This window comes from Juglans microcarpa x Juglans regia, chromosome 1D (assembly GCF_004785595.1).
Source record: "Juglans microcarpa x Juglans regia isolate MS1-56 chromosome 1D, Jm3101_v1.0, whole genome shotgun sequence".
Classification (NCBI taxonomy): domain Eukaryota; kingdom Viridiplantae; phylum Streptophyta; class Magnoliopsida; order Fagales; family Juglandaceae; genus Juglans; species Juglans microcarpa x Juglans regia.
The window spans coordinates 7,582,587-7,591,803 of NC_054594.1; the positions used below are offsets into that span (position 1 = coordinate 7,582,587).

The 9,217-nt window shown below is 37.2% G+C and overlaps 2 long non-coding RNA genes across 2 annotated transcripts; one reads left to right on the forward strand and one right to left on the reverse strand.

Annotated features, from left to right (window-relative positions):
* The first annotated feature begins 359 nt into the window (after nucleotides 1–359).
* Nucleotides 360–1,865, forward strand: LOC121268092. The gene is made up of 3 exons (XR_005941111.1): nucleotides 360–508; nucleotides 660–786; nucleotides 1,605–1,865. It is a non-coding gene; the product is annotated as an uncharacterized LOC121268092 (long non-coding RNA).
* Nucleotides 1,866–6,319: 4,454 nt separating this feature from the next.
* LOC121268097 lies at nucleotides 6,320–6,655 on the reverse strand. Its single transcript, XR_005941112.1, has 2 exons — nucleotides 6,516–6,655; nucleotides 6,320–6,479 (listed from the first exon to the last, which is right to left on the reverse strand). It is a non-coding gene; the product is annotated as an uncharacterized LOC121268097 (long non-coding RNA).
* Between the last annotated feature and the right edge of the window lie 2,562 nt (nucleotides 6,656–9,217).

A 9,217-nucleotide genomic window follows, 5' to 3' on the forward strand; every position in this document is an offset into this window, starting at 1 on the left:
AACAAAAAAAAAAAAAAATACTATGATGTGCATATTTGGATGGACGTTTGGGGGTGGACCCTAGCATCTTCCAATCTAGCCGTTGTAAACTTCTTGGTTTTTTTTTGTCTTTGCAAGGCACAAGGCTAGATTTTTAAACCTTATTTTTTTTTTTTCGAAAATCCGGCGTTCATTACAAAATCTGATGCCCTTGTGAACTGCTCCAACGGTTCTCTGATTTTCAATCTCTCTTTACTCTTTCTTTTTCTCCCCTCTCTGTCTCGGTCTTCATCGGTTCATCTCAATCTCCACCTCCACCCCCCCCCCCCCCCCCCCCCCCCCCCCGGCGGCTCTCTCTCTCTCTCTTACTCACACACACACACTTTTACTTTCTTCCTTACCAGTCTCTCCCTTATTTTCTTTTCTCAAAGACTCGGGGGTCTTCATCCATGGTGGGTCTCCTCCACCCTTAACCCAGGCCGTGGTCTGCATTGAAGGAGACACAGGCAGTGGGTCTCCGTTGACACACGTATGATTTTTCTTGTTAAGAATCTTTTGATCCAAAGTTTTAGGGATTGAATTTTCCTATAGATAATTTTTTCCCATGGGAAAATGATAACAAACCAGCAACCCCCCCCCCCCCCCCCCCCCCTCCCCCCCCTTTTTTTTTTCTTGATCAGTACCTTTTTCTTGGATTTACGTCTTTGTACACAACTGGCAAAGAAGCGTAGGCTGGAAAAGTCCGTCGAAGAATAGGCATTGGGGAAGCAAGGGCAAGAAGGGGAGGAACAGTAGGCGCTGGGTCGGGTAAGCTTCGATCCGAAGTATTTTGATTCGTGAAAGGAGATTTTGATTAATTCTTCAATTTTCACTTTTGAACCTCAATGCCAACAAGGAACGAGGAACCGATTTTTTAAACAATTTTTTAAAAAATTTTTGTAAGGTATTCTGAGAACTGAACAGAGGGCGGGTTTCAAGCATTTGATCATTTTTATTTGTATTTTGGTATTCCTAACTAAAAAGGAACTTTGTCCCCTTCTCTCTTGGGGTTTTCTTTTGATAGAATTGGGCAGGTTTGGGGGATGGGATGAGACACAAAATTCTAATCTCATCATTACACATTTTTCAAATTTCTATACAAAATATAATAAATAATTCAACTTTTTCAAATTTCAATTCACTTTTTTTAAATCTCAATACAATAATAATATTAAAATATAATATTTTAAACTCTCAAACAAGACATAAAATTCTCATCTTACCCCCCAAACCTGCCCTTAGTGTATAATTATTTTAAGGTTCTTTTTAGCTCCCCTTCTTTCTCTTTAATCTTTTTGTGGGTTTTTTACTCTCTCGTGTGATTGCTGGATAATTTGAATAACTGGGTCCTCTAATTTATCTCGACGATCCAATACATTGTTAGGTGTGAATTTATGTTTTCAAGGAATTGTTAACCTATGACTATTGTTTGATCCAAAGTGGAAGTGTGGGAGCTTATTTTTTTATTCTGAATGAGTCTTTGGAATTTTTATAAAACTAAAGAGAAACATTTTACAGTCACAACTTTGTCTCATCTTTGTTGGAATCAGTTATACTTATGGGCTTGTCTCATCTTTGTCTTGCAGTCACAACTTTTTCTTCATATTGCAAATATTCAGTGAAAGCGGATGTCATAAACTCTAATTCTATGGCCATTTCTGACCAGGTAAAATATCTCCCATGTATTTTTACTAGTATTAGAAAGGGTGGTTCTTTGAAATTGGCTTTTTTGTAGGATAGCTAGGGAGGTAGGATTATTAGATCATGTTGGAATTGGAATGCAGAGGTGGGATCCTTCCTAATACAATGTTATTGTTTCGATACATGATCTTAGCTTCAAGGGAAGATGGAATTCTGATACTTGTGAATTAAAAAAAGAAAAAGAAAAAGAAAAAATTGCTTGTAAAAGAAGAATAATATGACTATTCGACTTAGGTTCAATTTTTTTTTTCCAAGGTTTTTAATAAGGATGGGTGTTACATTTGTTGAGGGACAATGTCTATCTCTACAAGTAACTAATTAATTAATTAAGTTCTATGTTGTCTTTTATAATGTTGTAAATAATGTAAAAGACCATTAATTTCATAATGGAGAGACTTTAGGCAAAATTACTTCAGGAATTGGTGTGGGAGAGACGATGATGCACATATGCCACTTTGATCATGTCACTCGAATGTTTATGAGTTTGACATCGATTACATTGAATGACTTGCATGGGGTTTATAGAATCATATATGTTTTTGGGAAAAACATGCGGCATAGGCGAGGAGAGGCAGATAAGGTGACGAAGGGAAAACACGTGAGAAGGCACTTGTGGGGCTTACACTCCTTGGGCGATTCTAAAGACATGCCATGAGTAGGAAAGATGGCAGGATAAAGTAGTTAGGCGGGGAGTTCAAATGGAGTGAAAGAGGCCCCTTGCATCCAAAGGTGAGGATTATACCTGGGTAGGGAACAACTTTTGACGAGCCAGAGACATGCTCTCTTAAAAAATATTCAAGAGTAATATCATCATTTTCCTACTTCTATTCTAGTTTCACCTTTGTTTTAAAATTTTGAACGAGTAAGATCTTTTTGAGTAAAACTTTTATATTTACTGATTTTTTTTAGTCAAAACTTTTTCCATCTTTTATGCTATATAACCAAGATTTTTTCTATATATAATTTATTTTTTGAGAGTCATAATATATATATTTTTTTATCGTGGGGGCCTACTCAAGGTGGGGGCCTTAGGCAGTGGCCTTAGTTGCTTACCCCTTGAGTCGGGGTTGTCGGTAGGACAACTATGAGAGGCGTATTATGTTAGGATACTTCCCGTAAGACTGTACTTCATCTTCTATAATTACCCTTCTAGGTAAAACGTAAACTCTCGAAAAATATGTTTTAGGCATATTGGTAGAAAATTGTCTCAACATTTGGTGTCGTCTGTGGGATATACTAACTATTTCCTTTGAAAATCCAATGCTGAGACAAGATCTAGATGCCGACAACCACGCGCTCCCATACCCAAGAGATCTAGACACAACTGCATTGGAAATGCACATAGCCAACCAATGGATATGAGGTTTTCAGAGATGGAGGAGAAACTACAGCAAATGACCCAAGCTATGGAAGCACTCCAACGTAAAAGTGAGGAGTTGAAACAGGACTTTGAGAATAAGGATGGATCAACGTTATGAAGAGACTCAAAAGTGAAAGGGGGCTAGACCAAGACAACCGTGATGAAAAGAAGAGGATACAAGACAACCTCAAAGAGCTGATGGAGAAATAAGAGGAAATGATGAAGAGAACGTGTATGTTGTATTCGATAGATTATTTGCCTAAGATTTTCCGTTTATTAGAGATGATGGTCTCTCTACCTCAAAGTTCAAGGTTCCTCAGATGAATCTTTACGATGGGTCTAAGGACCTTGTGGAGCACCTAGAGACCTAATGTTGCAGGGGCTCTATAGAGATAGCATGCAAGGTCTTCCCCCTTGACCCTCAATATCACTAGGGAAGCCTGCGAATCAAGTTGATCACGGGTTTTGATGAATTGCATCTACAAATTACGTCTACAATTCCTCACATAGTTCATGGTCGACAAGAGAAGGAGGTAGGGGGTTCCTCCTCACGATGATGTAACGTGAATTCGGAGAGATAGTATACAAGGCCTTCTTCCTCTTGACCCTCGAGGAGATGACTAGGAGATAGTTTTGGAGCCTGCGAACTAGGTTGATTACAAGTTTGATGAATTAGGTCAATAATTCCTCATGCAGTTCATGCCAACAAGAGGCCAGCTGCCTTCTTACAGTGAAGCAATAGCGTGAGGATGGAACTCTAACCAGGATGAAAAGACATTAGCGACTTTGCAAGAGAGTTCATGGACTGGGCCGACAACCTTGTCAATGCTGAGAGCACTGATGAGAAAGAGAGAGGCGACAGAAGGATGATTGAAGAAGAAGATACGAATGAGATGACGAGGGCACGAGAAGGCATTATAGGCATTCACTCGAAATGCTAGAGCTGTTGTGCACACAAACTAGAGTGTGCAAGCCGAAGAAGAGCCTTGGAGGTAGTCAAGTGAGGAGAGAAGAATGCGCCAAGATTGTATGGTTTTTGCACCTATTATAGGACACAAAGTCACAACACTCACGTTTTGCATATGCTAGAGCTCTAGCAGCTGTGCACACATCACAATGGAATGTTATACCCTCAAGAACTAGATTGTGGAGATGTGAAGAAATGGGGAGCTGGAGCCCTTTGTGGTCGAGCAGTTGAGCACCAACCCCAACCAAAATGGAGGATTACAGAAGAAAAAGAGAGAGATTTGCAAGGATCACTAAGGAGGAGGAGTGGAAGTCTTAGAAGAAAAGACAAAAGTCCAAAGATCCGTGCGATAGTCGGGGGGGCTTTGCTAACAAGGGGTATGATGTCCTTTGTAAGGCATGAGGAAATATGTGTGTTGAAATTATTGCCTAAATGACTAACCGAAGAGGAGGATGAATTAGATTGTTTTAAAAAATTAACAATTATAAATCAACTACTTAACATAATCTGTAAATAAAAAAAGTAAGGATAAAAAGATGCAAACTAAGTATTTTAACGAGGTCTAGTCCCACTGCCTACATCCTCACCTCAAGCTAATCAAAATCTCATTCAGGTGTATATAGAAACCTACTACACCTTTGAGTAATACCGCTTTAAAGAATCACCTTACGAGTGATGATTCAATAATTTCCTGTGTAGAACTCATACTACACTCATAAGGGGTTAACACACCTTTTTACTATTTATACAAAAGCTGATAGTGGATAGGTTATCAGACTATACTCTCTTTAATGAGTGAAATAAAAAAAAGTACAACGCAAACTATATCTTTCATAAAATAAACAAGAGTTAAGGTTCAATGCTTAGCAGAGAGATTGAAAACGTAAGCTTGAAGTTAATGTATGTAGTGTTATGATTTTGAAGATTTCAAGTGAACGACTTTCTTTTCTAATTTCAAAATATTCAAATGTCAAAAAGGAGAGCATCACTCATTTCAAAGATTTCAAATAAAAGTTGTTTTTTTTTTTTTTTTTTTTTGTTTGCAATTGTAAAAGACAACACCACCAACCACCTTTCAAATTTTTCAAACCAAATTTTCTACTTTTTGCATACATGTCAATAAGAACAATCACTTTTCAGAATTTCAAAAAAAAAAAAAAAAACTACGTTTTGCATATGTCAAAAAGAACATCATTCACTTTCCAAATTTTTCAAACTTATCATGCACATGTGAGAGATGACAATCAATCATCCTTCAAATTTTTAAAATTCAAACTTTCAATCATGTCATGCACATGTCAAAGATGACAATCAAATCATCTTTCAAAATTCAAACTTTTAATTTTCAAATATATCATAAACATGTGAAAAATGCAACTTGATGCTTTATGAGAAAAGATTTTTTTATGAGCCTTAATCAGTTTTTTGAGTTTTGAAAGAGATGTATAAAATTTACTCTAAAAGCTTTATTTGTAAGCTTGTTCCCTTTTTCATTTTGCTTGATACGTTGATGTGCTTGGTCTTATTATGTGTATAACTTGAGCTTGAGACTCATTTATGCCTGAACTTGTTTATTATCATCAAAATCTATATGTAGTTATAAATATGATGCTTGAAACCTTGGGTTCAACATCATATAACTCTATTTACTCTATATTTACATAAGGAATTTGATGATAACAAACGAGGTCAAGCATAAAAGAGTCTCAAATTGTCCAGAAAATAGAGTCAAGAACATCAACAAATAAAAAATGGGAAACTTACAAATGAAACTTTTAGAGTATTTATGTACATCTCTTTCAAAATTCAAAAAAGGTTTAAGGCTAAAAAAGAATATTTTCTCACGAGACATCATTTTGAATTTTTTTCCGTGTGATATTTTTAAAAGTTTGAAATTTGAAAGATAACTGATTATCATTTTTCACATGTGTATGATATGATTGAAAGTTTGAAATTTAAAAATTTGAAAGGTGATTGATTGTCATTTTTTACATGTGCAGGATATGTTTAAAAGTTTGAAAAGTGATTGATGATCTTTTTGACATATACAAAATGTAGAAGTTTTTGTTTGAGAAATTTGAAAAGTGCAATATTCTCCTCTTGACAATGTGCAAAAAGGTAGAAATGTAGAAGCTTTTGTTTAAAAAAAATTTGAAAAATGAATGAGTTGTCTTTGAAAATTACAAAAGAAAGAAACTTTTTGTTTGAAATTTTTGAAAGATGTGATACTTCTTTTTGACAATTGCTTTATTATTATTATTATTATTATTATTATTTGAAAATGAACATGTCTATAGATCGCTCATTTGAGATCTTCAAAATCACACAACAATTTACAATATTCAGCTTTCAATCTTTTTATTTTCTAAGTATTGAGCCTTAACATTTATTCATTTTGAGAGATATAGTTTGTGGTATACGGTTTTCATTTCACTCATTGAAGAGTGTACTATGATAACCTAAACCCACTATCTTTTGAGTGTAGCAGGAATTCTACACTGGGAATAGCTGAATCACCACTCGTAAGGTGATTGTAACTGTAAAAGGTGTTATACACGAATTCATTGTTGCTCAAAGGTGTAACAAGTTTCTATCTACCTAAAGGAGGTTGAATAATGAATTTGAAAATTCTCAAGGGATAATAATAGCTTGAGGCGAAGAAGTAGGTAGTAAGACTAATATTTAGTTTGCATCTCTCTTACCAATCGCTCTTTATATTTATTGTTGCTTAGTATGCATATTTTATATTGTCTATTTGATTTATAATTGTTAATATTTACTGCTGGTTAGTTATCTGGACAATAATTGGTATTAGAGAGCAAGGGTTTTATATCTTATGGCTAACATTTCAGCTACATTTGGTGAAGCCATTGCTCAACTTCCACTATTTTGTGGAAACAATTACACATTTTGGAAAGCTAGAATGAGAGAATATTTCTTGAGGTTCAAGATCAAGAAATTTGGAGATGCATTGTAAAAACACTTTATATCCTAACAAAAGTTGTTGATAATAAGATTTGGATGATGAAGACAATAAATATCTCTTCAATTGAATGTAACGACGATTAGAAGTGCTCTTGATTGGAATGAGTTCAACAGTGACTTCCAAGTCGACAAAGAAAATTTGAGATAAGTTGGAAGTACTTATGAAGGAACTTTGCAAGTTAATGAATAAAAAAGTTGCATTCTTATTCATGAATATGAAATGTTTAGAATAATTGATGATAAATCTATTTCCTCAATGTACTCGTTTTACTAACATTATAAACAATTTAGCAACTCTTGGCAATGTTTATTCTAACTTGGAGATGGTAAGAAAAATTCTCAACTCTTTATCAAAATGCTGGGAACCAAAAGTAACAGTGATTTTTGAAGCAAAAGACCTTACAAAACTTGGGAAATGAACTCATCGGGTCACTTATCACCCATACACATAGAAAATGGGAGAAAAAGGAAGAAAGTTAAAGAAAAACTTGACACTTGACACTTCAAGTTGTCCCACATGAAAGCAAAACGAAGAATATAAGGAAACTTGTTAAACTTGACACTTATCAGAGATTCTTAAATTTGATAAAACTTTTGAAGGCTTTAAAGGTTTTTCAAGAAAGACCTGGTAAAAATAATTCTCTAATTTGTTACAAATGCAATAAATCTCTGGACATAGTAAGGCGGAATGTCTTGTACTAAATATATATATATATTTTTTTATAAGTAAACACATTTTATTGATCGAAGAATTAGGCAAAGCCCGATAAATACAAGAAACATATGCCCTAATTAAAGGGGCACAAAAGAGACAAGAAAGTCATTCTTATATGCAAATATTTATTGACCTCGTTGAGCCCGCGAACATTCCACAACATAATTTTGGGTTTCATTGGGAGAAGGCTAGCCCCTCCCTTTCAACCTGCCCCTGCTGGCACTACCCTCAGTATTCATCAATCACGTCAACCTTTTGAGCTCACGCTGTTTTTTTGGAGCCAGCTTTTCTTTGTTGTTTATGCCCCGCTTCAATGGCTGTAAGTAAGGTCATAAACTGTTCCTTGAAACCTTCGCACTCCAAACCCATGAATTTTTGAATTTCTTTGACCTTATCCATGACCCAATCTGACACCTTAGGATGAACAAGAAGCATAAAATTCAAGGGAATAGGTTCAACCTCCTATTGTCCAGCTTTGTACCTCATGTCTCCTACATCACAATAATTTCATCCAATCCCATGAAATTATCATCATCGGAGGACACCATTTCCTCCCCATCAGGGTCCAGTACTGAAAGGTTTGCCAGAGTCACAGCTACATCCTCGCACTATACCAGCACTGTCTGGCCACCATTCGCCGGAGAAACCCCACCCAGAGGTGTCAGAGAGCCTTTCACTTGATCTACCATTGAAATTCGCACACCCACCACGTGAGGGCCATCATCGGAGTGCTCCATCGTCGTTATTGGGATTTTTTGCATGCTCGCCAGCAGTTCCACCTCCGTCCGCAGGCATCGCGGCGAGGTCTTTGGTGGGTTCGCACGAGAGCCGCCATCGAAAGAAGCCCCAGGGCATTCTTTCCATGGATGTTGGGCCCTGGGCTACGGCCCGTGTGCATTCTTTCCACGTCCAGTTTCACTATGACCCATGAAGTGCGGCCTAACCACATGGCTCGAGGAATTTGCCTTACAACCATTAACCTTCCTCCAAAGAAGCTCATTCGCACGAGATCCCTCACCCCTAGACTTACTAAAACGCACGTGAAGGGCCTGAATGGGCCTTTGTAAGCCCAGCCCCTTTCCTTTGAAATCCTTAGCTCTGTCATCTTCCTTTTTACACCCAACACAAAATAGGATTTCTACCACTGCCAACTGTAGTTGCCGTAACTAGCCCTGCATCTCCAACAGCCTGCATAAGTCCCCCTCAGCCTGTCCAACAGCCTCCCTACCAGAACCCACGTTTCGTACACCAAGAGGGGCTCGACGCAAATTTATGTCTGTGCACCAGCCACCACCGTCACCCTCACTCAGACCATGGTGGTCCAATGCTAGCATGAGGACCTCCATATAGGACCATACATACAGCCTCTCCACCTCCTTCTGTGGCCTCAGTTGGGCTCCTCCGAGAGGGCCTCCCCTGTTTCTCCCTAATTGCAAACACTCCCACAAAGCCTCCCTTAGCCTCCTCCACC